Here is a 27,699-nt window from a genome sequence, read left to right as displayed (position 1 = left end):
AGGGGTATGATTCCTGCTTAGGGTGCGAGCCCAGCGGCAGCTCTACATGAAGGTACCGATAGCCCAGGAGGGCCGCCCCCATCCCGCCAGCGTACACGAGACTTCCAGGGCACCCTGGACGACATCGAGGGACTGGAATAATTGGTAATCGCCGTGTCACAGGGCTCGTTGGTCTAGGGGTATGATTCCTGCTTAGGGTGCAGGAGGTCCCGGGTTCAAATCCCGGACGAGCCCTAGCGTTTTGTGCAAACTGATCGCACGTCAGTGGCTGAGTCAGCGCAAAAAGCTCGCCGTCAATATCAAATGAACTTCTTATTCGATGTGAGCAATTGACACTCTGGTCCGACGCGTTAAAAAAAAAAATAAAAAAAAAAAAGTGGCTGGGGTACCTTGCTCTCACCCAGGAGGCCGGGGTTCGATTCCCGGTACCGGAAATGCGCATTTTGTTGCTCCTCTTATGCGACTTGGCCCGACTTAGCTCGACTGACGCTACGCTGACGCTTGCAGAAAACTACGTTAAGTACAATTCGTGGTAACAAGTGACGGCGAGAGCGATGCGACACCTGCCCACCTCTTATCGAGGGACCTAACTGTGGTCAACAAAGCTGGAGGACTGCAAGACATTGCCACGGGGGCTGAATGCAGCTAACCACACTGCTTAGTGTCCTAACAGCGGAGACAGGTTCAAAAAAAAAAAAAAAAAAAAAAAAATGGGTATAATTCCTGCTTAGGGTGCAGGAGGTCCCGGGTTCAAATCCCGGACGAGCCCTCGCGTTTTGTGCAAACTGATCGCACGTCAGTGGCTGAGTCAGCGCAAAAAGCTCGCCGTCAATATCAAACGAATTTCTTATTCGACGTGAGCAATTGACACTCTGGTCCGACGCGTGAAGGCGATTACGAAGGTTTCGGGTACAGGTGGTAGCAGATGCATGTTAGTAAGTCTTGCTTAAAGTGATGAAAAAGTGTTTCCGCCCGGGATCGAACCGGGGACCATCTGCGTGTTAGGCAGACGCGATAACCGCTACACCACGGAAACTGCTTGTGTGCACCGTCCTTCACAGACAACTTGTAGTGATGTTGCCATCGTAACTAAAAAATTCAATAAATGTGGTACTTGCAAAACGAAGGGACGTGCGGCAGATCCACAATCGAAGTAGCTCATTGGAGGACAATACGACATAGGCAGGAAAATACTGTTCCCGCCCGGGATCGAATTGGGGACCTTCTGCGTGTGAAGCAGACGTGATAAACGCCACACTACGGAAACGACGGACCCTACGAGTCCATCCTTGTTCACTCAAACTTGCCTCAGCCTTTCTCTCGTCGGCGAATGCACACACGACAGTTCCTTTGTCAGCCTGGAACCCATCACAGCCGAGGGCTCAAGAAGTCTTCGGGGTGCTCGAGAGGGTGTCTGCCGTAGCACCCCTAACGAGATAGCGGCGTTTCGCGCAGTCGTTATTGCAAGTCATATCAGCAAAAGCAATCACTTTCTCAGCAGCAAGCAGTGCGAGCCCAGCGGCAGCTCTACATGAAGGTACCGATAGCCCAGGAAGGCCGCCCCCATCCCGCCAGCGTACACGAGACTTCCAGGGCACCCTGGACGACATCGAGGGACTGGAATAATTGGCAATCACCGTGTCACAGGGCTCGTTGGTCTAGGGGTATGATTCCTGCTTAGGGTGCAGGAGGTCCCGGGTTCAAATCCCGGACGAGCCCTAGCGTTTTGTGCAAACTGATCGCACGTCAGTGGCTGAGTCAGCGCAAAAAGCTCGCCGTCAATATCAAATGAACTTCTTATTCGATGTGAGCAATTGACACTCTGGTCCGACGCGTTAAAAAAAAAAAAAAAAAAAAAAAAAAAAAAAAAAAAAAGTGGCTGGGGTACCTGGCTCTCACCCAGGAGGCCGGGGTTCGATTCCCGGTACCGGAAATGCGCATTTTGTTGCTCCTCTTATGCGACTTGGCCCGACTTAGCTCGACTGACGCTACGCTGACGCTTGCAGAAAACTACGTTAAGTACAATTCGTGGTAACAAGTGACGGCGAGAGCGATGCGACACCTGTCCACCTCTTATCGAGGGACCTAACTGTGGTCAACAAAGCTGGAGGACTGCAAGACATTGCCACGGGGGCTGAAGGCAGCTAACCACACTGCTTAGTGTCCTAACAGCGGAGACAGGTTCAAAAAAAAAAAAAAAAAATGGGTATAATTCCTGCTTAGGGTGCAGGAGGTCCCGGGTTCAAATCCCGGACGAGCCCTCGCGTTTTGTGCAAACTGATCGCACGTCAGTGGCTGAGTCAGCGCAAAAAGCTCGCCGTCAATATCAAACGAATTTCTTATTCGACGTGAGCAATTGACACTCTGGTCCGACGCGTGAAGGCGATTACGAAGGTTTCGGGTACAGGTGGTAGCAGATGCATGTTAGTAAGTCTTGCTTAAAGTGATGAAAAAGTGTTTCCGCCCGGGATTGAACCGGGGACCATCTGCGTGTTAGGCAGACGCGATAACCGCTACACCACGGAAACTGCTTGTGTGCACCGTCCTTCACAGACAACTTGTAGTGATGTTGCCATCGTAACTAAAAAATTCAATAAATGTGGTACTTGCAAAACGAAGGGACGTGCGGCAGATCCACAATCGAAGTGGCTCATTGGAGGACAATACGACATAGGCAGGAAAATACTGTTCCCGCCCGGGATCGAATTGGGGACCTTCTGCGTGTGAAGCAGACGTGATAAACGCCACACTACGGAAACGACGGACCCTACGAGTCCATCCTTGTTCACTCAAACTTGCCTCAGCCTTTCTCTCGTCGGCGAATGCACACACGACAGTTCTTTTGTCAGCCTGGAACCCATCACAGCCGAGGGCTCAAGAAGTCTTCGGGGTGCTCGAGAGGGTGTCTGCCGTAGCACCCCTAACGAGATAGCGGCGTTTCGCGCAGTCGTTATTGCAAGTCATATCAGCAAAAGCAATCACTTTCTCAGCAGCACTCAGTGCGAGCCCAGCGGCAGCTCTACATGAAGGTACCGATAGCCCAGGAGGGCCGCCCCCATCCCGCCAGCGTACACGAGACTTCCAGGGCACCCTGGACGACATCGAGGGACTGGAATAATTGGCAATCGCCGTGTCACAGGGCTCGTTGGTCTAGGGGTATGATTCCTGCTTAGGGTGCAGAAGGTCGCTGGTTCAAATCCCGAACGAGCCCTAGCGTTTTGTGCAAACTGATCGCACGTCAGTGGCTGAGTCAGCGCAAAAAGCTCGCCGTCAATATCAAACGAATTTCTTATTCGACGTGAGCAATTGACACTCTGGTCCGACGCGTGAAGGTGATTACGAAGGTTTCGGGTACAGATGGTAGCAGATGCATGTTAGTAAGTCTTGCTTAAAGTGATGAAAAAGTGTTTCCGCCCGGGATCGAACCGGGGACCTTCTGCGTGTTAGACAGACGTGATAACCGCTACAGCACGGAAACTGCTTGTGTGCACCGTACCTCACAGACAACTTGTAGTGATGTTGCCATCGTAACTAAAAAATTCAATAAATGTGGTACTTGCAAAACGAAGGGACGTGCGGCAGATCCACACACGAAGTGGCTCATTGGAGGACAATACGACATAGGCAGGAAAATACTGTTCCCGCCCGGGATCGAACCGGGGACCTTCTGCGTGTGAAGCAGACGTGATAACCGCTACACTACGGAAACGACGGACCCGATGAGTCCATCCTTTTTCACTCAAACTTGCCTCAGCCTTTCTATCGTCGGCGAATCCACACACGACAGATCTTTTGTCAGCCTGGAACCCATCACAGCCGAGGGCTCAAGAAGTCTTCGGGGTGCTCGAGAGGGTGTCTGCCGTAGCACCCCTAACGAGATAGCGGCGTTTCGCGCAGTCGTTATTGCGAGTCATATCAGCAAAGCAATCACTTTCTCAGCAGCAAGCAGTGTGAGCCCAGCGGCAGCTCTACATGAAGGTACCGATAGCCCAGGAAGGCCGCCCACATCCCGCCAGCGTACACGAGACTTCCAGGGCACCCTGGACGACATCGAGGGACTGGAATAATTGGCAATCACCGTGTCACAGGGCTCGTTGGTCTAGGGGTATGATTCCTGCTTAGGGTGCAGGAGGTCCCGGGTTCAAATCCCGGACGAGCCCTAGCGTTTTGTGCAAACTGATCGCACGTCAGTGGCTGAGTCAGCGCAAAAAGCTCGCCGTCAATATCAAATGAACTTCTTATTCGATGTGAGCAATTGACACTCTGGTCCGACGCGTTAAAAAAAAAAATAAAAAAAAAAAGTGGCTGGGGTACCTTGCTCTCACCCAGGAGGCCGGGGTTCGATTCCCGGTACCGGAAATGCGCATTTTGTTGCTCCTCTTATGCGACTTGGCCCGACTTAGCTCGACTGACGCTACGCTGACGCTTGCAGAAAACTACGTTAAGTACAATTCGTGGTAACAAGTGACGGCGAGAGCGATGCGACACCTGCCCACCTCTTATCGAGGGACCTAACTGTGGTCAACAAAGCTGGAGGACTGCAAGACATTGCCACGGGGGCTGAATGCAGCTAACCACACTGCTTAGTGTCCTAACAGCGGAGACAGGTTCAAAAAAAAAAAAAAAAAAAAAAAATGGGTATAATTCCTGCTTAGGGTGCAGGAGGTCCCGGGTTCAAATCCCGGACGAGCCCTCGCGTTTTGTGCAAACTGATCGCACGTCAGTGGCTGAGTCAGCGCAAAAAGCTCGCCGTCAATATCAAACGAATTTCTTATTCGACGTGAGCAATTGACACTCTGGTCCGACGCGTGAAGGCGATTACGAAGGTTTCGGGTACAGGTGGTAGCAGATGCATGTTAGTAAGTCTTGCTTAAAGTGATGAAAAAGTGTTTCCGCCCGGGATCGAACCGGGGACCATCTGCGTGTTAGGCAGACGCGATAACCGCTACACCACGGAAACTGCTTGTGTGCACCGTCCTTCACAGACAACTTGTAGTGATGTTGCCATCGTAACTAAAAAATTCAATAAATGTGGTACTTGCAAAACGAAGGGACGTGCGGCAGATCCACAATCGAAGTAGCTCATTGGAGGACAATACGACATAGGCAGGAAAATACTGTTCCCGCCCGGGATCGAATTGGGGACCTTCTGCGTGTGAAGCAGACGTGATAAACGCCACACTACGGAAACGACGGACCCTACGAGTCCATCCTTGTTCACTCAAACTTGCCTCAGCCTTTCTCTCGTCGGCGAATGCACACACGACAGTTCCTTTGTCAGCCTGGAACCCATCACAGCCGAGGGCTCAAGAAGTCTTCGGGGTGCTCGAGAGGGTGTCTGCCGTAGCACCCCTAACGAGATAGCGGCGTTTCGCGCAGTCGTTATTGCAAGTCATATCAGCAAAAGCAATCACTTTCTCAGCAGCAAGCAGTGCGAGCCCAGCGGCAGCTCTACATGAAGGTACCGATAGCCCAGGAAGGCCGCCCCCATCCCGCCAGCGTACACGAGACTTCCAGGGCACCCTGGACGACATCGAGGGACTGGAATAATTGGCAATCACCGTGTCACAGGGCTCGTTGGTCTAGGGGTATGATTCCTGCTTAGGGTGCAGGAGGTCCCGGGTTCAAATCCCGGACGAGCCCTAGCGTTTTGTGCAAACTGATCGCACGTCAGTGGCTGAGTCAGCGCAAAAAGCTCGCCGTCAATATCAAATGAACTTCTTATTCGATGTGAGCAATTGACACTCTGGTCCGACGCGTTAAAAAAAAAAAAAAAAAAAAAAAAAAAAAAAAAAAAGTGGCTGGGGTACCTGGCTCTCACCCAGGAGGCCGGGGTTCGATTCCCGGTACCGGAAATGCGCATTTTGTTGCTCCTCTTATGCGACTTGGCCCGACTTAGCTCGACTGACGCTACGCTGACGCTTGCAGAAAACTACGTTAAGTACAATTCGTGGTAACAAGTGACGGCGAGAGCGATGCGACACCTGTCCACCTCTTATCGAGGGACCTAACTGTGGTCAACAAAGCTGGAGGACTGCAAGACATTGCCACGGGGGCTGAAGGCAGCTAACCACACTGCTTAGTGTCCTAACAGCGGAGACAGGTTCAAAAAAAAAAAAAAAAAATGGGTATAATTCCTGCTTAGGGTGCAGGAGGTCCCGGGTTCAAATCCCGGACGAGCCCTCGCGTTTTGTGCAAACTGATCGCACGTCAGTGGCTGAGTCAGCGCAAAAAGCTCGCCGTCAATATCAAACGAATTTCTTATTCGACGTGAGCAATTGACACTCTGGTCCGACGCGTGAAGGCGATTACGAAGGTTTCGGGTACAGGTGGTAGCAGATGCATGTTAGTAAGTCTTGCTTAAAGTGATGAAAAAGTGTTTCCGCCCGGGATTGAACCGGGGACCATCTGCGTGTTAGGCAGACGCGATAACCGCTACACCACGGAAACTGCTTGTGTGCACCGTCCTTCACAGACAACTTGTAGTGATGTTGCCATCGTAACTAAAAAATTCAATAAATGTGGTACTTGCAAAACGAAGGGACGTGCGGCAGATCCACAATCGAAGTGGCTCATTGGAGGACAATACGACATAGGCAGGAAAATACTGTTCCCGCCCGGGATCGAATTGGGGACCTTCTGCGTGTGAAGCAGACGTGATAAACGCCACACTACGGAAACGACGGACCCTACGAGTCCATCCTTGTTCACTCAAACTTGCCTCAGCCTTTCTCTCGTCGGCGAATGCACACACGACAGTTCTTTTGTCAGCCTGGAACCCATCACAGCCGAGGGCTCAAGAAGTCTTCGGGGTGCTCGAGAGGGTGTCTGCCGTAGCACCCCTAACGAGATAGCGGCGTTTCGCGCAGTCGTTATTGCAAGTCATATCAGCAAAAGCAATCACTTTCTCAGCAGCACTCAGTGCGAGCCCAGCGGCAGCTCTACATGAAGGTACCGATAGCCCAGGAGGGCCGCCCCCATCCCGCCAGCGTACACGAGACTTCCAGGGCACCCTGGACGACATCGAGGGACTGGAATAATTGGCAATCGCCGTGTCACAGGGCTCGTTGGTCTAGGGGTATGATTCCTGCTTAGGGTGCAGAAGGTCGCTGGTTCAAATCCCGAACGAGCCCTAGCGTTTTGTGCAAACTGATCGCACGTCAGTGGCTGAGTCAGCGCAAAAAGCTCGCCGTCAATATCAAACGAATTTCTTATTCGACGTGAGCAATTGACACTCTGGTCCGACGCGTGAAGGTGATTACGAAGGTTTCGGGTACAGATGGTAGCAGATGCATGTTAGTAAGTCTTGCTTAAAGTGATGAAAAAGTGTTTCCGCCCGGGATCGAACCGGGGACCTTCTGCGTGTTAGACAGACGTGATAACCGCTACAGCACGGAAACTGCTTGTGTGCACCGTACCTCACAGACAACTTGTAGTGATGTTGCCATCGTAACTAAAAAATTCAATAAATGTGGTACTTGCAAAACGAAGGGACGTGCGGCAGATCCACACACGAAGTGGCTCATTGGAGGACAATACGACATAGGCAGGAAAATACTGTTCCCGCCCGGGATCGAACCGGGGACCTTCTGCGTGTGAAGCAGACGTGATAACCGCTACACTACGGAAACGACGGACCCGATGAGTCCATCCTTTTTCACTCAAACTTGCCTCAGCCTTTCTATCGTCGGCGAATCCACACACGACAGATCTTTTGTCAGCCTGGAACCCATCACAGCCGAGGGCTCAAGAAGTCTTCGGGGTGCTCGAGAGGGTGTCTGCCGTAGCACCCCTAACGAGATAGCGGCGTTTCGCGCAGTCGTTATTGCGAGTCATATCAGCAAAGCAATCACTTTCTCAGCAGCAAGCAGTGTGAGCCCAGCGGCAGCTCTACATGAAGGTACCGATAGCCCAGGAAGGCCGCCCACATCCCGCCAGCGTACACGAGACTTCCAGGGCACCCTGGACGACATCGAGGGACTGGAATAATTGGCAATCAGCGTGTCACAGGGCTCGTTGGTCTAGGGGTATGATTCCTGCTTAGGGTGCAGGAGGTCCCGGGTTCAAATCCCGGACGAGCCCTAGCGTTTTGTGCAAACTGATCGCACGTCAGTGGCTGAGTCAGCGCAAAAAGCTCGCCGTCAATATCAAATGAACTTCTTATTCGATGTGAGCAATTGACACTCTGGTCCGACGCGTTAAAAAAAAAAATAAAAAAAAAAAGTGGCTGGGGTACCTTGCTCTCACCCAGGAGGCCGGGGTTCGATTCCCGGTACCGGAAATGCGCATTTTGTTGCTCCTCTTATGCGACTTGGCCCGACTTAGCTCGACTGACGCTACGCTGACGCTTGCAGAAAACTACGTTAAGTACAATTCGTGGTAACAAGTGACGGCGAGAGCGATGCGACACCTGCCCACCTCTTATCGAGGGACCTAACTGTGGTCAACAAAGCTGGAGGACTGCAAGACATTGCCACGGGGGCTGAATGCAGCTAACCACACTGCTTAGTGTCCTAACAGCGGAGACAGGTTCAAAAAAAAAAAAAAAAAAAAAAAAATGGGTATAATTCCTGCTTAGGGTGCAGGAGGTCCCGGGTTCAAATCCCGGACGAGCCCTCGCGTTTTGTGCAAACTGATCGCACGTCAGTGGCTGAGTCAGCGCAAAAAGCTCGCCGTCAATATCAAACGAATTTCTTATTCGACGTGAGCAATTGACACTCTGGTCCGACGCGTGAAGGCGATTACGAAGGTTTCGGGTACAGGTGGTAGCAGATGCATGTTAGTAAGTCTTGCTTAAAGTGATGAAAAAGTGTTTCCGCCCGGGATCGAACCGGGGACCATCTGCGTGTTAGGCAGACGCGATAACCGCTACACCACGGAAACTGCTTGTGTGCACCGTCCTTCACAGACAACTTGTAGTGATGTTGCCATCGTAACTAAAAAATTCAATAAATGTGGTACTTGCAAAACGAAGGGACGTGCGGCAGATCCACAATCGAAGTAGCTCATTGGAGGACAATACGACATAGGCAGGAAAATACTGTTCCCGCCCGGGATCGAATTGGGGACCTTCTGCGTGTGAAGCAGACGTGATAAACGCCACACTACGGAAACGACGGACCCTACGAGTCCATCCTTGTTCACTCAAACTTGCCTCAGCCTTTCTCTCGTCGGCGAATGCACACACGACAGTTCCTTTGTCAGCCTGGAACCCATCACAGCCGAGGGCTCAAGAAGTCTTCGGGGTGCTCGAGAGGGTGTCTGCCGTAGCACCCCTAACGAGATAGCGGCGTTTCGCGCAGTCGTTATTGCAAGTCATATCAGCAAAAGCAATCACTTTCTCAGCAGCACTCAGTGCGAGCCCAGCGGCAGCTCTACATGAAGGTACCGATAGCCCAGGAGGGCCGCCCCCATCCCGCCAGCGTACACGAGACTTCCAGGGCACCCTGGACGACATCGAGGGACTGGAATAATTGGTAATCGCCGTGTCACAGGGCTCGTTGGTCTAGGGGTATGATTCCTGCTTAGGGTGCGAGCCCAGCGGCAGCTCTACATGAAGGTACCGATAGCCCAGGAGGGCCGCCCCCATCCCGCCAGCGTACACGAGACTTCCAGGGCACTCTGGACGACATCGAGGGACTGGAATAATTGGTAATCGCCGTGTCACAGGACTCGTTGGTCTAGGGGTATGATTCCTGCTTAGGGTGCGAGCCCAGCGGCAGCTCTACATGAAGGTACCGATAGCCCAGGAGGGCCGCCCCCATCCCGCCAGCGTACACGAGACTTCCAGGGCACCCTGGACGACATCGAGGGACTGGAATAATTGGTAATCGCCGTGTCACAGGGCTCGTTGGTCTAGGGGTATGATTCCTGCTTAGGGTGCGAGCCCAGCGGCAGCTCTACATGAAGGTACCGATAGCCCAGGAGGGCCGCCCCCATCCCGCCAGCGTACACGAGACTTCCAGGGCACTCTGGACGACATCGAGGGACTGGAATAATTGGTAATCGCCGTGTCACAGGACTCGTTGGTCTAGGGGTATGATTCCTGCTTAGGGTGCGAGCCCAGCGGCAGCTCTACATGAAGGTACCGATAGCCCAGGAGGGCCGCCCCCATCCCGCCAGCGTACACGAGACTTCCAGGGCACCCTGGACGACATCGAGGGACTGGAATAATTGGTAATCGCCGTGTCACAGGGCTCGTTGGTCTAGGGGTATGATTCCTGCTTAGGGTGCAGGAGGTCCCGGGTTCAAATCCCGGATGAGCCCTAGCGTTTTGTGCAAACTGATCGCACGTCAGTGGCTGAGTCAGCGCAAAAAGCTCGCCGTCAATATCAAATGAACTTCTTATTCGATGTGAGCAATTGACACTCTGGTCCGACGCGTTAAAAAAAAAAAAAAAAAAAAAAAAAAAAAAAAAAAAGTGGCTGGGGTACCTGGCTCTCACCCAGGAGGCCGGGGTTCTATTCCCGGTACCGGAAATGCGCATTTTGTTGCTCCTCTTATGCGACTTGGCCCGACTTAGCTCGACTGACGCTACGCTGACGCTTGCAGAAAACTACGTTAAGTACAATTCGTGGTAACAAGTGACGGCGAGAGCGATGCGACACCTGTCCACCTCTTATCGAGGGACCTAACTGTGGTCAACAAAGCTGGAGGACTGCAAGACATTGCCACGGGGGCTGAAGGCAGCTAACCACACTGCTTAGTGTCCTAACAGCGGAGACAGGTTCAAAAAAAAAAAAAAAAAATGGGTATAATTCCTGCTTAGGGTGCAGGAGGTCCCGGGTTCAAATCCCGGACGAGCCCTCGCGTTTTGTGCAAACTGATCGCACGTCAGTGGCTGAGTCAGCGCAAAAAGCTCGCCGTCAATATCAAACGAATTTCTTATTCGACGTGAGCAATTGACACTCTGGTCCGACGCGTGAAGGCGATTACGAAGGTTTCGGGTACAGGTGGTAGCAGATGCATGTTAGTAAGTCTTGCTTAAAGTGATGAAAAAGTGTTTCCGCCCGGGATTGAACCGGGGACCATCTGCGTGTTAGGCAGACGCGATAACCGCTACACCACGGAAACTGCTTGTGTGCACCGTCCTTCACAGACAACTTGTAGTGATGTTGCCATCGTAACTAAAAAATTCAATAAATGTGGTACTTGCAAAACGAAGGGACGTGCGGCAGATCCACAATCGAAGTGGCTCATTGGAGGACAATACGACATAGGCAGGAAAATACTGTTCCCGCCCGGGATCGAATTGGGGACCTTCTGCGTGTGAAGCAGACGTGATAAACGCCACACTACGGAAACGACGGACCCTACGAGTCCATCCTTGTTCACTCAAACTTGCCTCAGCCTTTCTCTCGTCGGCGAATGCACACACGACAGTTCTTTTGTCAGCCTGGAACCCATCACAGCCGAGGGCTCAAGAAGTCTTCGGGGTGCTCGAGAGGGTGTCTGCCGTAGCACCCCTAACGAGATAGCGGCGTTTCGCGCAGTCGTTATTGCAAGTCATATCAGCAAAAGCAATCACTTTCTCAGCAGCACTCAGTGCGAGCCCAGCGGCAGCTCTACATGAAGGTACCGATAGCCCAGGAGGGCCGCCCCCATCCCGCCAGCGTACACGAGACTTCCAGGGCACCCTGGACGACATCGAGGGACTGGAATAATTGGCAATCGCCGTGTCACAGGGCTCGTTGGTCTAGGGGTATGATTCCTGCTTAGGGTGCAGAAGGTCGCTGGTTCAAATCCCGAACGAGCCCTAGCGTTTTGTGCAAACTGATCGCACGTCAGTGGCTGAGTCAGCGCAAAAAGCTCGCCGTCAATATCAAACGAATTTCTTATTCGACGTGAGCAATTGACACTCTGGTCCGACGCGTGAAGGTGATTACGAAGGTTTCGGGTACAGATGGTAGCAGATGCATGTTAGTAAGTCTTGCTTAAAGTGATGAAAAAGTGTTTCCGCCCGGGATCGAACCGGGGACCTTCTGCGTGTTAGACAGACGTGATAACCGCTACAGCACGGAAACTGCTTGTGTGCACCGTACCTCACAGACAACTTGTAGTGATGTTGCCATCGTAACTAAAAAATTCAATAAATGTGGTACTTGCAAAACGAAGGGACGTGCGGCAGATCCACACACGAAGTGGCTCATTGGAGGACAATACGACATAGGCAGGAAAATACTGTTCCCGCCCGGGATCGAACCGGGGACCTTCTGCGTGTGAAGCAGACGTGATAACCGCTACACTACGGAAACGACGGACCCGATGAGTCCATCCTTTTTCACTCAAACTTGCCTCAGCCTTTCTATCGTCGGCGAATCCACACACGACAGATCTTTTGTCAGCCTGGAACCCATCACAGCCGAGGGCTCAAGAAGTCTTCGGGGTGCTCGAGAGGGTGTCTGCCGTAGCACCCCTAACGAGATAGCGGCGTTTCGCGCAGTCGTTATTGCGAGTCATATCAGCAAAGCAATCACTTTCTCAGCAGCAAGCAGTGCGAGCCCAGCGGCAGCTCTACATGAAGGTACCGATAGCCCAGGAAGGCCGCCCACATCCCGCCAGCGTACACGAGACTTCCAGGGCACCCTGGACGACATCGAGGGACTGGAATAATTGGCAATCACCGTGTCACAGGGCTCGTTGGTCTAGGGGTATGATTCCTGCTTAGGGTGCAGGAGGTCCCGGGTTCAAATCCCGGACGAGCCCTAGCGTTTTGTGCAAACTGATCGCACGTCAGTGGCTGAGTCAGCGCAAAAAGCTCGCCGTCAATATCAAATGAACTTCTTATTCGATGTGAGCAATTGACACTCTGGTCCGACGCGTTAAAAAAAAAAATAAAAAAAAAAAAGTGGCTGGGGTACCTTGCTCTCACCCAGGAGGCCGGGGTTCGATTCCCGGTACCGGAAATGCGCATTTTGTTGCTCCTCTTATGCGACTTGGCCCGACTTAGCTCGACTGACGCTACGCTGACGCTTGCAGAAAACTACGTTAAGTACAATTCGTGGTAACAAGTGACGGCGAGAGCGATGCGACACCTGTCCACCTCTTATCGAGGGACCTAACTGTGGTCAACAAAGCTGGAGGACTGCAAGACATTGCCACGGGGGCTGAAGGCAGCTAACCACACTGCTTAGTGTCCTAACAGCGGAGACAGGTTCAAAAAAAAAAAAAAAAAATGGGTATAATTCCTGCTTAGGGTGCAGGAGGTCCCGGGTTCAAATCCCGGACGAGCCCTCGCGTTTTGTGCAAACTGATCGCACGTCAGTGGCTGAGTCAGCGCAAAAAGCTCGCCGTCAATATCAAACGAATTTCTTATTCGACGTGAGCAATTGACACTCTGGTCCGACGCGTGAAGGCGATTACGAAGGTTTCGGGTACAGGTGGTAGCAGATGCATGTTAGTAAGTCTTGCTTAAAGTGATGAAAAAGTGTTTCCGCCCGGGATTGAACCGGGGACCATCTGCGTGTTAGGCAGACGCGATAACCGCTACACCACGGAAACTGCTTGTGTGCACCGTCCTTCACAGACAACTTGTAGTGATGTTGCCATCGTAACTAAAAAATTCAATAAATGTGGTACTTGCAAAACGAAGGGACGTGCGGCAGATCCACAATCGAAGTGGCTCATTGGAGGACAATACGACATAGGCAGGAAAATACTGTTCCCGCCCGGGATCGAATTGGGGACCTTCTGCGTGTGAAGCAGACGTGATAAACGCCACACTACGGAAACGACGGACCCTACGAGTCCATCCTTGTTCACTCAAACTTGCCTCAGCCTTTCTCTCGTCGGCGAATGCACACACGACAGTTCTTTTGTCAGCCTGGAACCCATCACAGCCGAGGGCTCAAGAAGTCTTCGGGGTGCTCGAGAGGGTGTCTGCCGTAGCACCCCTAACGAGATAGCGGCGTTTCGCGCAGTCGTTATTGCAAGTCATATCAGCAAAAGCAATCACTTTCTCAGCAGCACTCAGTGCGAGCCCAGCGGCAGCTCTACATGAAGGTACCGATAGCCCAGGAGGGCCGCCCCCATCCCGCCAGCGTACACGAGACTTCCAGGGCACCCTGGACGACATCGAGGGACTGGAATAATTGGCAATCGCCGTGTCACAGGGCTCGTTGGTCTAGGGGTATGATTCCTGCTTAGGGTGCAGAAGGTCGCTGGTTCAAATCCCGAACGAGCCCTAGCGTTTTGTGCAAACTGATCGCACGTCAGTGGCTGAGTCAGCGCAAAAAGCTCGCCGTCAATATCAAACGAATTTCTTATTCGACGTGAGCAATTGACACTCTGGTCCGACGCGTGAAGGCGATTACGAAGGTTTCGGGTACAGATGGTAGCAGATGCATGTTAGTAAGTCTTGCTTAAAGTGATGAAAAAGTGTTTCCGCCCGGGATCGAACCGGGGACCTTCTGCGTGTTAGACAGACGTGATAACCGCTACAGCACGGAAACTGCTTGTGTGCACCGTACCTCACAGACAACTTGTAGTGATGTTGCCATCGTAACTAAAAAATTCAATAAATGTGGTACTTGCAAAACGAAGGGACGTGCGGCAGATCCACACACGAAGTGGCTCATTGGAGGACAATACGACATAGGCAGGAAAATACTGTTCCCGCCCGGGATCGAACCGGGGACCTTCTGCGTGTGAAGCAGACGTGATAACCGCTACACTACGGAAACGACGGACCCGACGAGTCCATCCTTTTTCACTCAAACTTGCCTCAGCCTTTCTATCGTCGGCGAATCCACACACGACAGATCTTTTGTCAGCCTGGAACCCATCACAGCCGAGGGCTCAAGAAGTCTTCGGGGTGCTCGAGAGGGTGTCTGCCGTAGCACCCCTAACGAGATAGCGGCGTTTCGCGCAGTCGTTATTGCGAGTCATATCAGCAAAGCAATCACTTTCTCAGCAGCAAGCAGTGCGAGCCCAGCGGCAGCTCTACATGAAGGTACCGATAGCCCAGGAAGGCCGCCCACATCCCGCCAGCGTACACGAGACTTCCAGGGCACCCTGGACGACATCGAGGGACTGGAATAATTGGCAATCACCGTGTCACAGGGCTCGTTGGTCTAGGGGTATGATTCCTGCTTAGGGTGCAGGAGGTCCCGGGTTCAAATCCCGGACGAGCCCTAGCGTTTTGTGCAAACTGATCGCACGTCAGTGGCTGAGTCAGCGCAAAAAGCTCGCCGTCAATATCAAATGAACTTCTTATTCGATGTGAGCAATTGACACTCTGGTCCGACGCGTTAAAAAAAAAAATAAAAAAAAAAAAGTGGCTGGGGTACCTTGCTCTCACCCAGGAGGCCGGGGTTCGATTCCCGGTACCGGAAATGCGCATTTTGTTGCTCCTCTTATGCGACTTGGCCCGACTTAGCTCGACTGACGCTACGCTGACGCTTGCAGAAAACTACGTTAAGTACAATTCGTGGTAACAAGTGACGGCGAGAGCGATGCGACACCTGTCCACCTCTTATCGAGGGACCTAACTGTGGTCAACAAAGCTGGAGGACTGCAAGACATTGCCACGGGGGCTGAAGGCAGCTAACCACACTGCTTAGTGTCCTAACAGCGGAGACAGGTTCAAAAAAAAAAAAAAAAATGGGTATAATTCCTGCTTAGGGTGCAGGAGGTCCCGGGTTCAAATCCCGGACGAGCCCTCGCGTTTTGTGCAAACTGATCGCACGTCAGTGGCTGAGTCAGCGCAAAAAGCTCGCCGTCAATATCAAACGAATTTCTTATTCGACGTGAGCAATTGACACTCTGGTCCGACGCGTGAAGGCGATTACGAAGGTTTCGGGTACAGGTGGTAGCAGATGCATGTTAGTAAGTCTTGCTTAAAGTGATGAAAAAGTGTTTCCGCCCGGGATTGAACCGGGGACCATCTGCGTGTTAGGCAGACGCGATAACCGCTACACCACGGAAACTGCTTGTGTGCACCGTCCTTCACAGACAACTTGTAGTGATGTTGCCATCGTAACTAAAAAATTCAATAAATGTGGTACTTGCAAAACGAAGGGACGTGCGGCAGATCCACAATCGAAGTGGCTCATTGGAGGACAATACGACATAGGCAGGAAAATACTGTTCCCGCCCGGGATCGAATTGGGGACCTTCTGCGTGTGAAGCAGACGTGATAAACGCCACACTACGGAAACGACGGACCCTACGAGTCCATCCTTGTTCACTCAAACTTGCCTCAGCCTTTCTCTCGTCGGCGAATGCACACACGACAGTTCTTTTGTCAGCCTGGAACCCATCACAGCCGAGGGCTCAAGAAGTCTTCGGGGTGCTCGAGAGGGTGTCTGCCGTAGCACCCCTAACGAGATAGCGGCGTTTCGCGCAGTCGTTATTGCAAGTCATATCAGCAAAAGCAATCACTTTCTCAGCAGCACTCAGTGCGAGCCCAGCGGCAGCTCTACATGAAGGTACCGATAGCCCAGGAGGGCCGCCCCCATCCCGCCAGCGTACACGAGACTTCCAGGGCACCCTGGACGACATCGAGGGACTGGAATAATTGGCAATCGCCGTGTCACAGGGCTCGTTGGTCTAGGGGTATGATTCCTGCTTAGGGTGCAGAAGGTCGCTGGTTCAAATCCCGAACGAGCCCTAGCGTTTTGTGCAAACTGATCGCACGTCAGTGGCTGAGTCAGCGCAAAAAGCTCGCCGTCAATATCAAACGAATTTCTTATTCGACGTGAGCAATTGACACTCTGGTCCGACGCGTGAAGGCGATTACGAAGGTTTCGGGTACAGATGGTAGCAGATGCATGTTAGTAAGTCTTGCTTAAAGTGATGAAAAAGTGTTTCCGCCCGGGATCGAACCGGGGACCTTCTGCGTGTTAGACAGACGTGATAACCGCTACAGCACGGAAACTGCTTGTGTGCACCGTACCTCACAGACAACTTGTAGTGATGTTGCCATCGTAACTAAAAAATTCAATAAATGTGGTACTTGCAAAACGAAGGGACGTGCGGCAGATCCACACACGAAGTGGCTCATTGGAGGACAATACGACATAGGCAGGAAAATACTGTTCCCGCCCGGGATCGAACCGGGGACCTTCTGCGTGTGAAGCAGACGTGATAACCGCTACACTACGGAAACGACGGACCCGACGAGTCCATCCTTTTTCACTCAAACTTGCCTCAGCCTTTCTATCGTCGGCGAATCCACACACGACAGATCTTTTGTCAGCCTGGAACCCATCACAGCCGAGGGCTCAAGAAGTCTTCGGGGTGCTCGAGAGGGTGTCTGCCGTAGCACCCCTAACGAGATAGCGGCGTTTCGCGCAGTCGTTATTGCGAGTCATATCAGCAAAGCAATCACTTTCTCAGCAGCAAGCAGTGCGAGCCCAGCGGCAGCTCTACATGAAGGTACCGATAGCCCAGGAAGGCCGCCCACATCCCGCCAGCGTACACGAGACTTCCAGGGCACCCTGGACGACATCGAGGGACTGGAATAATTGGCAATCACCGTGTCACAGGGCTCGTTGGTCTAGGGGTATGATTCCTGCTTAGGGTGCAGGAGGTCCCGGGTTCAAATCCCGGACGAGCCCTAGCGTTTTGTGCAAACTGATCGCACGTCAGTGGCTGAGTCAGCGCAAAAAGCTCGCCGTCAATATCAAATGAACTTCTTATTCGATGTGAGCAATTGACACTCTGGTCCGACGCGTTAAAAAAAAAAATAAAAAAAAAAAAGTGGCTGGGGTACCTTGCTCTCACCCAGGAGGCCGGGGTTCGATTCCCGGTACCGGAAATGCGCATTTTGTTGCTCCTCTTATGCGACTTGGCCCGACTTAGCTCGACTGACGCTACGCTGACGCTTGCAGAAAACTACGTTAAGTACAATTCGTGGTAACAAGTGACGGCGAGAGCGATGCGACACCTGTCCACCTCTTATCGAGGGACCTAACTGTGGTCAACAAAGCTGGAGGACTGCAAGACATTGCCACGGGGGCTGAAGGCAGCTAACCACACTGCTTAGTGTCCTAACAGCGGAGACAGGTTCAAAAAAAAAAAAAAAAATGGGTATAATTCCTGCTTAGGGTGCAGGAGGTCCCGGGTTCAAATCCCGGACGAGCCCTCGCGTTTTGTGCAAACTGATCGCACGTCAGTGGCTGAGTCAGCGCAAAAAGCTCGCCGTCAATATCAAACGAATTTCTTATTCGACGTGAGCAATTGACACTCTGGTCCGACGCGTGAAGGCGATTACGAAGGTTTCGGGTACAGGTGGTAGCAGATGCATGTTAGTAAGTCTTGCTTAAAGTGATGAAAAAGTGTTTCCGCCCGGGATTGAACCGGGGACCATCTGCGTGTTAGGCAGACGCGATAACCGCTACACCACGGAAACTGCTTGTGTGCACCGTCCTTCACAGACAACTTGTAGTGATGTTGCCATCGTAACTAAAAAATTCAATAAATGTGGTACTTGCAAAACGAAGGGACGTGCGGCAGATCCACAATCGAAGTGGCTCATTGGAGGACAATACGACATAGGCAGGAAAATACTGTTCCCGCCCGGGATCGAATTGGGGACCTTCTGCGTGTGAAGCAGACGTGATAAACGCCACACTACGGAAACGACGGACCCTACCAGTCCATCCTTGTTCACTCAAACTTGCCTCAGCCTTTCTCTCGTCGGCGAATGCACACACGACAGTTCTTTTGTCAGCCTGGAACCCATCACAGCCGAGGGCTCAAGAAGTCTTCGGGGTGCTCGAGAGGGTGTCTGCCGTAGCACCCCTAACGAGATAGCGGCGTTTCGCGCAGTCGTTATTGCAAGTCATATCAGCAAAAGCAATCACTTTCTCAGCAGCACTCAGTGCGAGCCCAGCGGCAGCTCTACATGAAGGTACCGATAGCCCAGGAGGGCCGCCCCCATCCCGCCAGCGTACACGAGACTTCCAGGGCACCCTGGACGACATCGAGGGACTGGAATAATTGGCAATCGCCGTGTCACAGGGCTCGTTGGTCTAGGGGTATGATTCCTGCTTAGGGTGCAGAAGGTCGCTGGTTCAAATCCCGAACGAGCCCTAGCGTTTTGTGCAAACTGATCGCACGTCAGTGGCTGAGTCAGCGCAAAAAGCTCGCCGTCAATATCAAACGAATTTCTTATTCGACGTGAGCAATTGACACTCTGGTCCGACGCGTGAAGGCGATTACGAAGGTTTCGGGTACAGATGGTAGCAGATGCATGTTAGTAAGTCTTGCTTAAAGTGATGAAAAAGTGTTTCCGCCCGGGATCGAACCGGGGACCTTCTGCGTGTTAGACAGACGTGATAACCGCTACAGCACGGAAACTGCTTGTGTGCACCGTACCTCACAGACAACTTGTAGTGATGTTGCCATCGTAACTAAAAAATTCAATAAATGTGGTACTTGCAAAACGAAGGGACGTGCGGCAGATCCACACACGAAGTGGCTCATTGGAGGACAATACGACATAGGCAGGAAAATACTGTTCCCGCCCGGGATCGAACCGGGGACCTTCTGCGTGTGAAGCAGACGTGATAACCGCTACACTACGGAAACGACGGACCCGACGAGTCCATCCTTTTTCACTCAAACTTGCCTCAGCCTTTCTATCGTCGGCGAATCCACACACGACAGATCTTTTGTCAGCCTGGAACCCATCACAGCCGAGGGCTCAAGAAGTCTTCGGGGTGCTCGAGAGGGTGTCTGCCGTAGCACCCCTAACGAGATAGCGGCGTTTCGCGCAGTCGTTATTGCGAGTCATATCAGCAAAGCAATCACTTTCTCAGCAGCAAGCAGTGCGAGCCCAGCGGCAGCTCTACATGAAGGTACCGATAGCCCAGGAAGGCCGCCCACATCCCGCCAGCGTACACGAGACTTCCAGGGCACCCTGGACGACATCGAGGGACTGGAATAATTGGCAATCACCGTGTCACAGGGCTCGTTGGTCTAGGGGTATGATTCCTGCTTAGGGTGCAGGAGGTCCCGGGTTCAAATCCCGGACGAGCCCTAGCGTTTTGTGCAAACTGATCGCACGTCAGTGGCTGAGTCAGCGCAAAAAGCTCGCCGTCAATATCAAATGAACTTCTTATTCGATGTGAGCAATTGACACTCTGGTCCGACGCGTTAAAAAAAAAAATAAAAAAAAAAAAGTGGCTGGGGTACCTTGCTCTCACCCAGGAGGCCGGGGTTCGATTCCCGGTACCGGAAATGCGCATTTTGTTGCTCCTCTTATGCGACTTGGCCCGACTTAGCTCGACTGACGCTACGCTGACGCTTGCAGAAAACTACGTTAAGTACAATTCGTGGTAACAAGTGACGGCGAGAGCGATGCGACACCTGCCCACCTCTTATCGAGGGACCTAACTGTGGTCAACAAAGCTGGAGGACTGCAAGACATTGCCACGGGGGCTGAATGCAGCTAACCACACTGCTTAGTGTCCTAACAGCGGAGACAGGTTCAAAAAAAAAAAAAAAAAAAAAAAAAAATGGGTATAATTCCTGCTTAGGGTGCAGGAGGTCCCGGGTTCAAATCCCGGACGAGCCCTCGCGTTTTGTGCAAACTGATCGCACGTCAGTGGCTGAGTCAGCGCAAAAAGCTCGCCGTCAATATCAAACGAATTTCTTATTCGACGTGAGCAATTGACACTCTGGTCCGACGCGTGAAGGCGATTACGAAGGTTTCGGGTACAGGTGGTAGCAGATGCATGTTAGTAAGTCTTGCTTAAAGTGATGAAAAAGTGTTTCCGCCCGGGATCGAACCGGGGACCATCTGCGTGTTAGGCAGACGCGATAACCGCTACACCACGGAAACTGCTTGTGTGCACCGTCCTTCACAGACAACTTGTAGTGATGTTGCCATCGTAACTAAAAAATTCAATAAATGTGGTACTTGCAAAACGAAGGGACGTGCGGCAGATCCACAATCGAAGTAGCTCATTGGAGGACAATACGACATAGGCAGGAAAATACTGTTCCCGCCCGGGATCGAATTGGGGACCTTCTGCGTGTGAAGCAGACGTGATAAACGCCACACTACGGAAACGACGGACCCTACGAGTCCATCCTTGTTCACTCAAACTTGCCTCAGCCTTTCTCTCGTCGGCGAATGCACACACGACAGTTCCTTTGTCAGCCTGGAACCCATCACAGCCGAGGGCTCAAGAAGTCTTCGGGGTGCTCGAGAGGGTGTCTGCCGTAGCACCCCTAACGAGATAGCGGCGTTTCGCGCAGTCGTTATTGCAAGTCATATCAGCAAAAGCAATCACTTTCTCAGCAGCACTCAGTGCGAGCCCAGCGGCAGCTCTACATGAAGGTACCGATAGCCCAGGAGGGCCGCCCCCATCCCGCCAGCGTACACGAGACTTCCAGGGCACCCTGGACGACATCGAGGGACTGGAATAATTGGTAATCGCCGTGTCACAGGGCTCGTTGGTCTAGGGGTATGATTCCTGCTTAGGGTGCGAGCCCAGCGGCAGCTCTACATGAAGGTACCGATAGCCCAGGAGGGCCGCCCCCATCCCGCCAGCGTACACGAGACTTCCAGGGCACTCTGGACGACATCGAGGGACTGGAATAATTGGTAATCGCCGTGTCACAGGACTCGTTGGTCTAGGGGTATGATTCCTGCTTAGGGTGCGAGCCCAGCGGCAGCTCTACATGAAGGTACCGATAGCCCAGGAGGGCCGCCCCCATCCCGCCAGCGTACACGAGACTTCCAGGGCACCCTGGACGACATCGAGGGACTGGAATAATTGGCAATCACCGTGTCACAGGGCTCGTTGGTCTAGGGGTATGATTCCTGCTTAGGGTGCAGGAGGTCCCGGGTTCAAATCCCGGACGAGCCCTAGCGTTTTGTGCAAACTGATCGCACGTCAGTGGCTGAGTCAGCGCAAAAAGCTCGCCGTCAATATCAAATGAACTTCTTATTCGATGTGAGCAATTGACACTCTGGTCCGACGCGTTAAAAAAAAAATAAAAAAAAAAAAGTGGCTGGGGTACCTTGCTCTCACCCAGGAGGCCGGGGTTCGATTCCCGGTACCGGAAATGCGCATTTTGTTGCTCCTCTTATGCGACTTGGCCCGACTTAGCTCGACTGACGCTACGCTGACGCTTGCAGAAAACTACGTTAAGTACAATTCGTGGTAACAAGTGACGGCGAGAGCGATGCAACACCTGCCCACCTCTTATCGAGGGACCTAACTGTGGTCAACAAAGCTGGAGGACTGCAAGACATTGCCACGGGGGCTGAATGCAGCTAACCACACTGCTTAGTGTCCTAACAGCGGAGACAGGTTCAAAAAAAAAAAAAAAAAAAAAAAAAAAAATGGGTATAATTCCTGCTTAGGGTGCAGGAGGTCCCGGGTTCAAATCCCGGACGAGCCCTCGCGTTTTGTGCAAACTGATCGCACGTCAGTGGCTGAGTCAGCGCAAAAAGCTCGCCGTCAATATCAAACGAATTTCTTATTCGACGTGAGCAATTGACACTCTGGTCCGACGCGTGAAGGCGATTACGAAGGTTTCGGGTACAGGTGGTAGCAGATGCATGTTAGTAAGTCTTGCTTAAAGTGATGAAAAAGTGTTTCCGCCCGGGATCGAACCGGAGACCATCTGCGTGTTAGGCAGACGCGATAACCGCTACACCACGGAAACTGCTTGTGTGCACCGTCCTTCACAGACAACTTGTAGTGATGTTGCCATCGTAACTAAAAAATTCAATAAATGTGGTACTTGCAAAACGAAGGGACGTGCGGCAGATCCACAATCGAAGTAGCTCATTGGAGGACAATACGACATAGGCAGGAAAATACTGTTCCCGCCCGGGATCGAATTGGGGACCTTCTGCGTGTGAAGCAGACGTGATAAACGCCACACTACGGAAACGACGGACCCTACGAGTCCATCCTTGTTCACTCAAACTTGCCTCAGCCTTTCTCTCGTCGGCGAATGCACACACGACAGTTCTTTTGTCAGCCTGGAACCCATCACAGCCGAGGGCTCAAGAAGTCTTCGGGGTGCTCGAGAGGGTGTCTGCCGTAGCACCCCTAACGAGATAGCGGCGTTTCGCGCAGTCGTTATTGCAAGTCATATCAGCAAAAGCAATCACTTTCTCAGCAGCACTCAGTGCGAGCCCAGCGGCAGCTCTACATGAAGGTACCGATAGCCCAGGAGGGCCGCCCCCATCCCGCCAGCGTACACGAGACTTCCAGGGCACTCTGGACGACATCGAGGGACTGGAATAATTGGTAATCGCCGTGTCACAGGACTCGTTGGTCTAGGGGTATGATTCCTGCTTAGGGTGCGAGCCCAGCGGCAGCTCTACATGAAGGTACCGATAGCCCAGGAGGGCCGCCCCCATCCCGCCAGCGTACACGAGACTTCCAGGGCACCCTGGACGACATCGAGGGACTGGAATAATTGGCAATCACCGTGTCACAGGGCTCGTTGGTCTAGGGGTATGATTCCTGCTTAGGGTGCAGGAGGTCCCGGGTTCAAATCCCGGACGAGCCCTAGCGTTTTGTGCAAACTGATCGCACGTCAGTGGCTGAGTCAGCGCAAAAAGCTCGCCGTCAATATCAAATGAACTTCTTATTCGATGTGAGCAATTGACACTCTGGTCCGACGCGTTAAAAAAAAAAATAAAAAAAAAAAAGTGGCTGGGGTACCTTGCTCTCACCCAGGAGGCCGGGGTTCGATTCCCGGTACCGGAAATGCGCATTTTGTTGCTCCTCTTATGCGACTTGGCCCGACTTAGCTCGACTGACGCTACGCTGACGCTTGCAGAAAACTACGTTAAGTACAATTCGTGGTAACAAGTGACGGCGAGAGCGATGCGACACCTGCCCACCTCTTATCGAGGGACCTAACTGTGGTCAACAAAGCTGGAGGACTGCAAGACATTGCCACGGGGGCTGAATGCAGCTAACCACACTGCTTAGTGTCCTAACAGCGGAGACAGGTTCAAAAAAAAAAAAAAAAAAAAAAAAAAATGGGTATAATTCCTGCTTAGGGTGCAGGAGGTCCCGGGTTCAAATCCCGGACGAGCCCTCGCGTTTTGTGCAAACTGATCGCACGTCAGTGGCTGAGTCAGCGCAAAAAGCTCGCCGTCAATATCAAACGAATTTCTTATTCGACGTGAGCAATTGACACTCTGGTCCGACGCGTGAAGGCGATTACGAAGGTTTCGGGTACAGGTGGTAGCAGATGCATGTTAGTAAGTCTTGCTTAAAGTGATGAAAAAGTGTTTCCGCCCGGGATCGAACCGGGGACCATCTGCGTGTTAGGCAGACGCGATAACCGCTACACCACGGAAACTGCTTGTGTGCACCGTCCTTCACAGACAACTTGTAGTGATGTTGCCATCGTAACTAAAAAATTCAATAAATGTGGTACTTGCAAAACGAAGGGACGTGCGGCAGATCCACAATCGAAGTAGCTCATTGGAGGACAATACGACATAGGCAGGAAAATACTGTTCCCGCCCGGGATCGAATTGGGGACCTTCTGCGTGTGAAGCAGACGTGATAAACGCCACACTACGGAAACGACGGACCCTACGAGTCCATCCTTGTTCACTCAAACTTGCCTCAGCCTTTCTCTCGTCGGCGAATGCACACACGACAGTTCCTTTGTCAGCCTGGAACCCATCACAGCCGAGGGCTCAAGAAGTCTTCGGGGTGCTCGAGAGGGTGTCTGCCGTAGCACCCCTAACGAGATAGCGGCGTTTCGCGCAGTCGTTATTGCAAGTCATATCAGCAAAAGCAATCACTTTCTCAGCAGCACTCAGTGCGAGCCCAGCGGCAGCTCTACATGAAGGTACCGATAGCCCAGGAGGGCCGCCCCCATCCCGCCAGCGTACACGAGACTTCCAGGGCACCCTGGACGACATCGAGGGACTGGAATAATTGGTAATCGCCGTGTCACAGGGCTCGTTGGTCTAGGGGTATGATTCCTGCTTAGGGTGCGAGCCCAGCGGCAGCTCTACATGAAGGTACCGATAGCCCAGGAGGGCCGCCCCCATCCCGCCAGCGTACACGAGACTTCCAGGGCACTCTGGACGACATCGAGGGACTGGAATAATTGGTAATCGCCGTGTCACAGGACTCGTTGGTCTAGGGGTATGATTCCTGCTTAGGGTGCGAGCCCAGCGGCAGCTCTACATGAAGGTACCGATAGCCCAGGAGGGCCGCCCCCATCCCGCCAGCGTACACGAGACTTCCAGGGCACCCTGGACGACATCGAGGGACTGGAATAATTGGCAATCACCGTGTCACAGGGCTCGTTGGTCTAGGGGTATGATTCCTGCTTAGGGTGCAGGAGGTCCCGGGTTCAAATCCCGGACGAGCCCTAGCGTTTTGTGCAAACTGATCGCACGTCAGTGGCTGAGTCAGCGCAAAAAGCTCGCCGTCAATATCAAATGAACTTCTTATTCGATGTGAGCAATTGACACTCTGGTCCGACGCGTTAAAAAAAAAATAAAAAAAAAAAGTGGCTGGGGTACCTTGCTCTCACCCAGGAGGCCGGGGTTCGATTCCCGGTACCGGAAATGCGCATTTTGTTGCTCCTCTTATGCGACTTGGCCCGACTTAGCTCGACTGACGCTACGCTGACGCTTGCAGAAAACTACGTTAAGTACAATTCGTGGTAACAAGTGACGGCGAGAGCGATGCAACACCTGCCCACCTCTTATCGAGGGACCTAACTGTGGTCAACAAAGCTGGAGGACTGCAAGACATTGCCACGGGGGCTGAATGCAGCTAACCACACTGCTTAGTGTCCTAACAGCGGAGACAGGTTCAAAAAAAAAAAAAAAAAAAAAAAAAAAAATGGGTATAATTCCTGCTTAGGGTGCAGGAGGTCCCGGGTTCAAATCCCGGACGAGCCCTCGCGTTTTGTGCAAACTGATCGCACGTCAGTGGCTGAGTCAGCGCAAAAAGCTCGCCGTCAATATCAAACGAATTTCTTATTCGACGTGAGCAATTGACACTCTGGTCCGACGCGTGAAGGCGATTACGAAGGTTTCGGGTACAGGTGGTAGCAGATGCATGTTAGTAAGTCTTGCTTAAAGTGATGAAAAAGTGTTTCCGCCCGGGATCGAACCGGAGACCATCTGCGTGTTAGGCAGACGCGATAACCGCTACACCACGGAAACTGCTTGTGTGCACCGTCCTTCACAGACAACTTGTAGTGATGTTGCCATCGTAACTAAAAAATTCAATAAATGTGGTACTTGCAAAACGAAGGGACGTGCGGCAGATCCACAATCGAAGTAGCTCATTGGAGGACAATACGACATAGGCAGGAAAATACTGTTCCCGCCCGGGATCGAATTGGGGACCTTCTGCGTGTGAAGCAGACGTGATAAACGCCACACTACGGAAACGACGGACCCTACGAGTCCATCCTTGTTCACTCAAACTTGCCTCAGCCTTTCTCTCGTCGGCGAATGCACACACGACAGTTCTTTTGTCAGCCTGGAACCCATCACAGCCGAGGGCTCAAGAAGTCTTCGGGGTGCTCGAGAGGGTGTCTGCCGTAGCACCCCTAACGAGATAGCGGCGTTTCGCGCAGTCGTTATTGCAAGTCATATCAGCAAAAGCAATCACTTTCTCAGCAGCACTCAGTGCGAGCCCAGCGGCAGCTCTACATGAAGGTACCGATAGCCCAGGAGGGCCGCCCCCATCCCGCCAGCGTACACGAGACTTCCAGGGCACTCTGGACGACATCGAGGGACTGGAATAATTGGTAATCGCCGTGTCACAGGACTCGTTGGTCTAGGGGTATGATTCCTGCTTAGGGTGCGAGCCCAGCGGCAGCTCTACATGAAGGTACCGATAGCCCAGGAGGGCCGCCCCCATCCCGCCAGCGTACACGAGACTTCCAGGGCACCCTGGACGACATCGAGGGACTGGAATAATTGGCAATCACCGTGTCACAGGGCTCGTTGGTCTAGGGGTATGATTCCTGCTTAGGGTGCAGGAGGTCCCGGGTTCAAATCCCGGACGAGCCCTAGCGTTTTGTGCAAACTGATCGCACGTCTGTGGCTGAGTCAGCGCAAAAAGCTCGCCGTCAATATCAAATGAACTTCTTATTCGATGTGAGCAATTGACACTCTGGTCCGACGCGTTAAAAAAAAAAATAAAAAAAAAAAAGTGGCTGGGGTACCTTGCTCTCACCCAGGAGGCCGGGGTTCGATTCCCGGTACCGGAAATGCGCATTTTGTTGCTCCTCTTATGCGACTTGGCCCGACTTAGCTCGACTGACGCTACGCTGACGCTTGCAGAAAACTACGTTAAGTACAATTCGTGGTAACAAGTGACGGCGAGAGCGATGCGACACCTGTCCACCTCTTATCGAGGGACCTAACTGTGGTCAACAAAGCTGGAGGACTGCAAGACATTGCCACGGGGGCTGAAGGCAGCTAACCACACTGCTTAGTGTCCTAACAGCGGAGACAGGTTCAAAAAAAAAAAAAAAAAATGGGTATAATTCCTGCTTAGGGTGCAGGAGGTCCCGGGTTCAAATCCCGGACGAGCCCTCGCGTTTTGTGCAAACTGATCGCACGTCAGTGGCTGAGTCAGCGCAAAAAGCTCGCCGTCAATATCAAACGAATTTCTTATTCGACGTGAGCAATTGACACTCTGGTCCGACGCGTGAAGGCGATTACGAAGGTTTCGGGTACAGGTGGTAGCAGATGCATGTTAGTAAGTCTTGCTTAAAGTGATG

At 52.3% G+C, this 27,699-nt stretch overlaps 39 non-coding genes across 39 annotated transcripts; 14 read left to right on the top strand and 25 right to left on the bottom strand.

The window, feature by feature from the left end:
- Positions 1-162: 162 nt before the first annotated feature.
- On the top strand, positions 163-234 carry Trnap-agg. Its single transcript has one exon. It is a non-coding gene; the product is annotated as a tRNA-Pro (tRNA).
- A 729-nt stretch (positions 235-963) lies between these two features.
- On the bottom strand, positions 964-1,036 carry Trnav-aac. Its single transcript has one exon. It is a non-coding gene; the product is annotated as a tRNA-Val (tRNA).
- A 611-nt stretch (positions 1,037-1,647) lies between these two features.
- Trnap-agg lies at positions 1,648-1,719 on the top strand. Its single transcript has one exon. It is a non-coding gene; the product is annotated as a tRNA-Pro (tRNA).
- Positions 1,720-2,455: 736 nt separating this feature from the next.
- Trnav-aac lies at positions 2,456-2,528 on the bottom strand. The gene has a single exon. It is a non-coding gene; the product is annotated as a tRNA-Val (tRNA).
- An 877-nt stretch (positions 2,529-3,405) lies between these two features.
- Positions 3,406-3,478, bottom strand: Trnav-aac. Its single transcript has one exon. It is a non-coding gene; the product is annotated as a tRNA-Val (tRNA).
- Positions 3,479-3,636: 158 nt separating this feature from the next.
- Trnav-cac lies at positions 3,637-3,709 on the bottom strand. The gene has a single exon. It is a non-coding gene; the product is annotated as a tRNA-Val (tRNA).
- A 379-nt stretch (positions 3,710-4,088) lies between these two features.
- Trnap-agg lies at positions 4,089-4,160 on the top strand. The gene has a single exon. It is a non-coding gene; the product is annotated as a tRNA-Pro (tRNA).
- Positions 4,161-4,887: 727 nt separating this feature from the next.
- Positions 4,888-4,960, bottom strand: Trnav-aac. Its single transcript has one exon. It is a non-coding gene; the product is annotated as a tRNA-Val (tRNA).
- A 611-nt stretch (positions 4,961-5,571) lies between these two features.
- On the top strand, positions 5,572-5,643 carry Trnap-agg. Its single transcript has one exon. It is a non-coding gene; the product is annotated as a tRNA-Pro (tRNA).
- Positions 5,644-6,377: 734 nt separating this feature from the next.
- Trnav-aac lies at positions 6,378-6,450 on the bottom strand. Its single transcript has one exon. It is a non-coding gene; the product is annotated as a tRNA-Val (tRNA).
- An 877-nt stretch (positions 6,451-7,327) lies between these two features.
- Trnav-aac lies at positions 7,328-7,400 on the bottom strand. The gene has a single exon. It is a non-coding gene; the product is annotated as a tRNA-Val (tRNA).
- Positions 7,401-7,558: 158 nt separating this feature from the next.
- Trnav-cac lies at positions 7,559-7,631 on the bottom strand. Its single transcript has one exon. It is a non-coding gene; the product is annotated as a tRNA-Val (tRNA).
- A 379-nt stretch (positions 7,632-8,010) lies between these two features.
- Positions 8,011-8,082, top strand: Trnap-agg. The gene has a single exon. It is a non-coding gene; the product is annotated as a tRNA-Pro (tRNA).
- Positions 8,083-8,810: 728 nt separating this feature from the next.
- Positions 8,811-8,883, bottom strand: Trnav-aac. Its single transcript has one exon. It is a non-coding gene; the product is annotated as a tRNA-Val (tRNA).
- A 1,311-nt stretch (positions 8,884-10,194) lies between these two features.
- On the top strand, positions 10,195-10,266 carry Trnap-agg. The gene has a single exon. It is a non-coding gene; the product is annotated as a tRNA-Pro (tRNA).
- Positions 10,267-11,000: 734 nt separating this feature from the next.
- Positions 11,001-11,073, bottom strand: Trnav-aac. The gene has a single exon. It is a non-coding gene; the product is annotated as a tRNA-Val (tRNA).
- An 877-nt stretch (positions 11,074-11,950) lies between these two features.
- Positions 11,951-12,023, bottom strand: Trnav-aac. Its single transcript has one exon. It is a non-coding gene; the product is annotated as a tRNA-Val (tRNA).
- Positions 12,024-12,181: 158 nt separating this feature from the next.
- On the bottom strand, positions 12,182-12,254 carry Trnav-cac. Its single transcript has one exon. It is a non-coding gene; the product is annotated as a tRNA-Val (tRNA).
- Positions 12,255-12,633: 379 nt separating this feature from the next.
- Positions 12,634-12,705, top strand: Trnap-agg. The gene has a single exon. It is a non-coding gene; the product is annotated as a tRNA-Pro (tRNA).
- Positions 12,706-13,427: 722 nt separating this feature from the next.
- On the bottom strand, positions 13,428-13,500 carry Trnav-aac. The gene has a single exon. It is a non-coding gene; the product is annotated as a tRNA-Val (tRNA).
- An 877-nt stretch (positions 13,501-14,377) lies between these two features.
- Trnav-aac lies at positions 14,378-14,450 on the bottom strand. The gene has a single exon. It is a non-coding gene; the product is annotated as a tRNA-Val (tRNA).
- A 158-nt stretch (positions 14,451-14,608) lies between these two features.
- Trnav-cac lies at positions 14,609-14,681 on the bottom strand. The gene has a single exon. It is a non-coding gene; the product is annotated as a tRNA-Val (tRNA).
- A 379-nt stretch (positions 14,682-15,060) lies between these two features.
- On the top strand, positions 15,061-15,132 carry Trnap-agg. The gene has a single exon. It is a non-coding gene; the product is annotated as a tRNA-Pro (tRNA).
- A 721-nt stretch (positions 15,133-15,853) lies between these two features.
- On the bottom strand, positions 15,854-15,926 carry Trnav-aac. The gene has a single exon. It is a non-coding gene; the product is annotated as a tRNA-Val (tRNA).
- An 877-nt stretch (positions 15,927-16,803) lies between these two features.
- On the bottom strand, positions 16,804-16,876 carry Trnav-aac. The gene has a single exon. It is a non-coding gene; the product is annotated as a tRNA-Val (tRNA).
- A 158-nt stretch (positions 16,877-17,034) lies between these two features.
- On the bottom strand, positions 17,035-17,107 carry Trnav-cac. Its single transcript has one exon. It is a non-coding gene; the product is annotated as a tRNA-Val (tRNA).
- A 379-nt stretch (positions 17,108-17,486) lies between these two features.
- On the top strand, positions 17,487-17,558 carry Trnap-agg. The gene has a single exon. It is a non-coding gene; the product is annotated as a tRNA-Pro (tRNA).
- A 721-nt stretch (positions 17,559-18,279) lies between these two features.
- Positions 18,280-18,352, bottom strand: Trnav-aac. The gene has a single exon. It is a non-coding gene; the product is annotated as a tRNA-Val (tRNA).
- An 877-nt stretch (positions 18,353-19,229) lies between these two features.
- Trnav-aac lies at positions 19,230-19,302 on the bottom strand. Its single transcript has one exon. It is a non-coding gene; the product is annotated as a tRNA-Val (tRNA).
- Positions 19,303-19,460: 158 nt separating this feature from the next.
- On the bottom strand, positions 19,461-19,533 carry Trnav-cac. The gene has a single exon. It is a non-coding gene; the product is annotated as a tRNA-Val (tRNA).
- A 379-nt stretch (positions 19,534-19,912) lies between these two features.
- Trnap-agg lies at positions 19,913-19,984 on the top strand. The gene has a single exon. It is a non-coding gene; the product is annotated as a tRNA-Pro (tRNA).
- A 731-nt stretch (positions 19,985-20,715) lies between these two features.
- On the bottom strand, positions 20,716-20,788 carry Trnav-aac. Its single transcript has one exon. It is a non-coding gene; the product is annotated as a tRNA-Val (tRNA).
- Positions 20,789-21,749: 961 nt separating this feature from the next.
- On the top strand, positions 21,750-21,821 carry Trnap-agg. Its single transcript has one exon. It is a non-coding gene; the product is annotated as a tRNA-Pro (tRNA).
- A 732-nt stretch (positions 21,822-22,553) lies between these two features.
- On the bottom strand, positions 22,554-22,626 carry Trnav-aac. Its single transcript has one exon. It is a non-coding gene; the product is annotated as a tRNA-Val (tRNA).
- Positions 22,627-23,412: 786 nt separating this feature from the next.
- On the top strand, positions 23,413-23,484 carry Trnap-agg. The gene has a single exon. It is a non-coding gene; the product is annotated as a tRNA-Pro (tRNA).
- A 731-nt stretch (positions 23,485-24,215) lies between these two features.
- Trnav-aac lies at positions 24,216-24,288 on the bottom strand. The gene has a single exon. It is a non-coding gene; the product is annotated as a tRNA-Val (tRNA).
- Positions 24,289-25,249: 961 nt separating this feature from the next.
- Trnap-agg lies at positions 25,250-25,321 on the top strand. Its single transcript has one exon. It is a non-coding gene; the product is annotated as a tRNA-Pro (tRNA).
- A 731-nt stretch (positions 25,322-26,052) lies between these two features.
- Trnav-aac lies at positions 26,053-26,125 on the bottom strand. Its single transcript has one exon. It is a non-coding gene; the product is annotated as a tRNA-Val (tRNA).
- Positions 26,126-26,911: 786 nt separating this feature from the next.
- On the top strand, positions 26,912-26,983 carry Trnap-agg. Its single transcript has one exon. It is a non-coding gene; the product is annotated as a tRNA-Pro (tRNA).
- The last annotated feature ends 716 nt before the right edge of the window (positions 26,984-27,699 follow it).

The sequence above is a fragment of the Schistocerca piceifrons genome, chromosome 2 (genome assembly GCF_021461385.2).
Source record: "Schistocerca piceifrons isolate TAMUIC-IGC-003096 chromosome 2, iqSchPice1.1, whole genome shotgun sequence".
Lineage (NCBI taxonomy): Eukaryota > Metazoa > Arthropoda > Insecta > Orthoptera > Acrididae > Schistocerca > Schistocerca piceifrons.
This window is presented reverse-complemented; position numbering and strand designations above follow the sequence as displayed.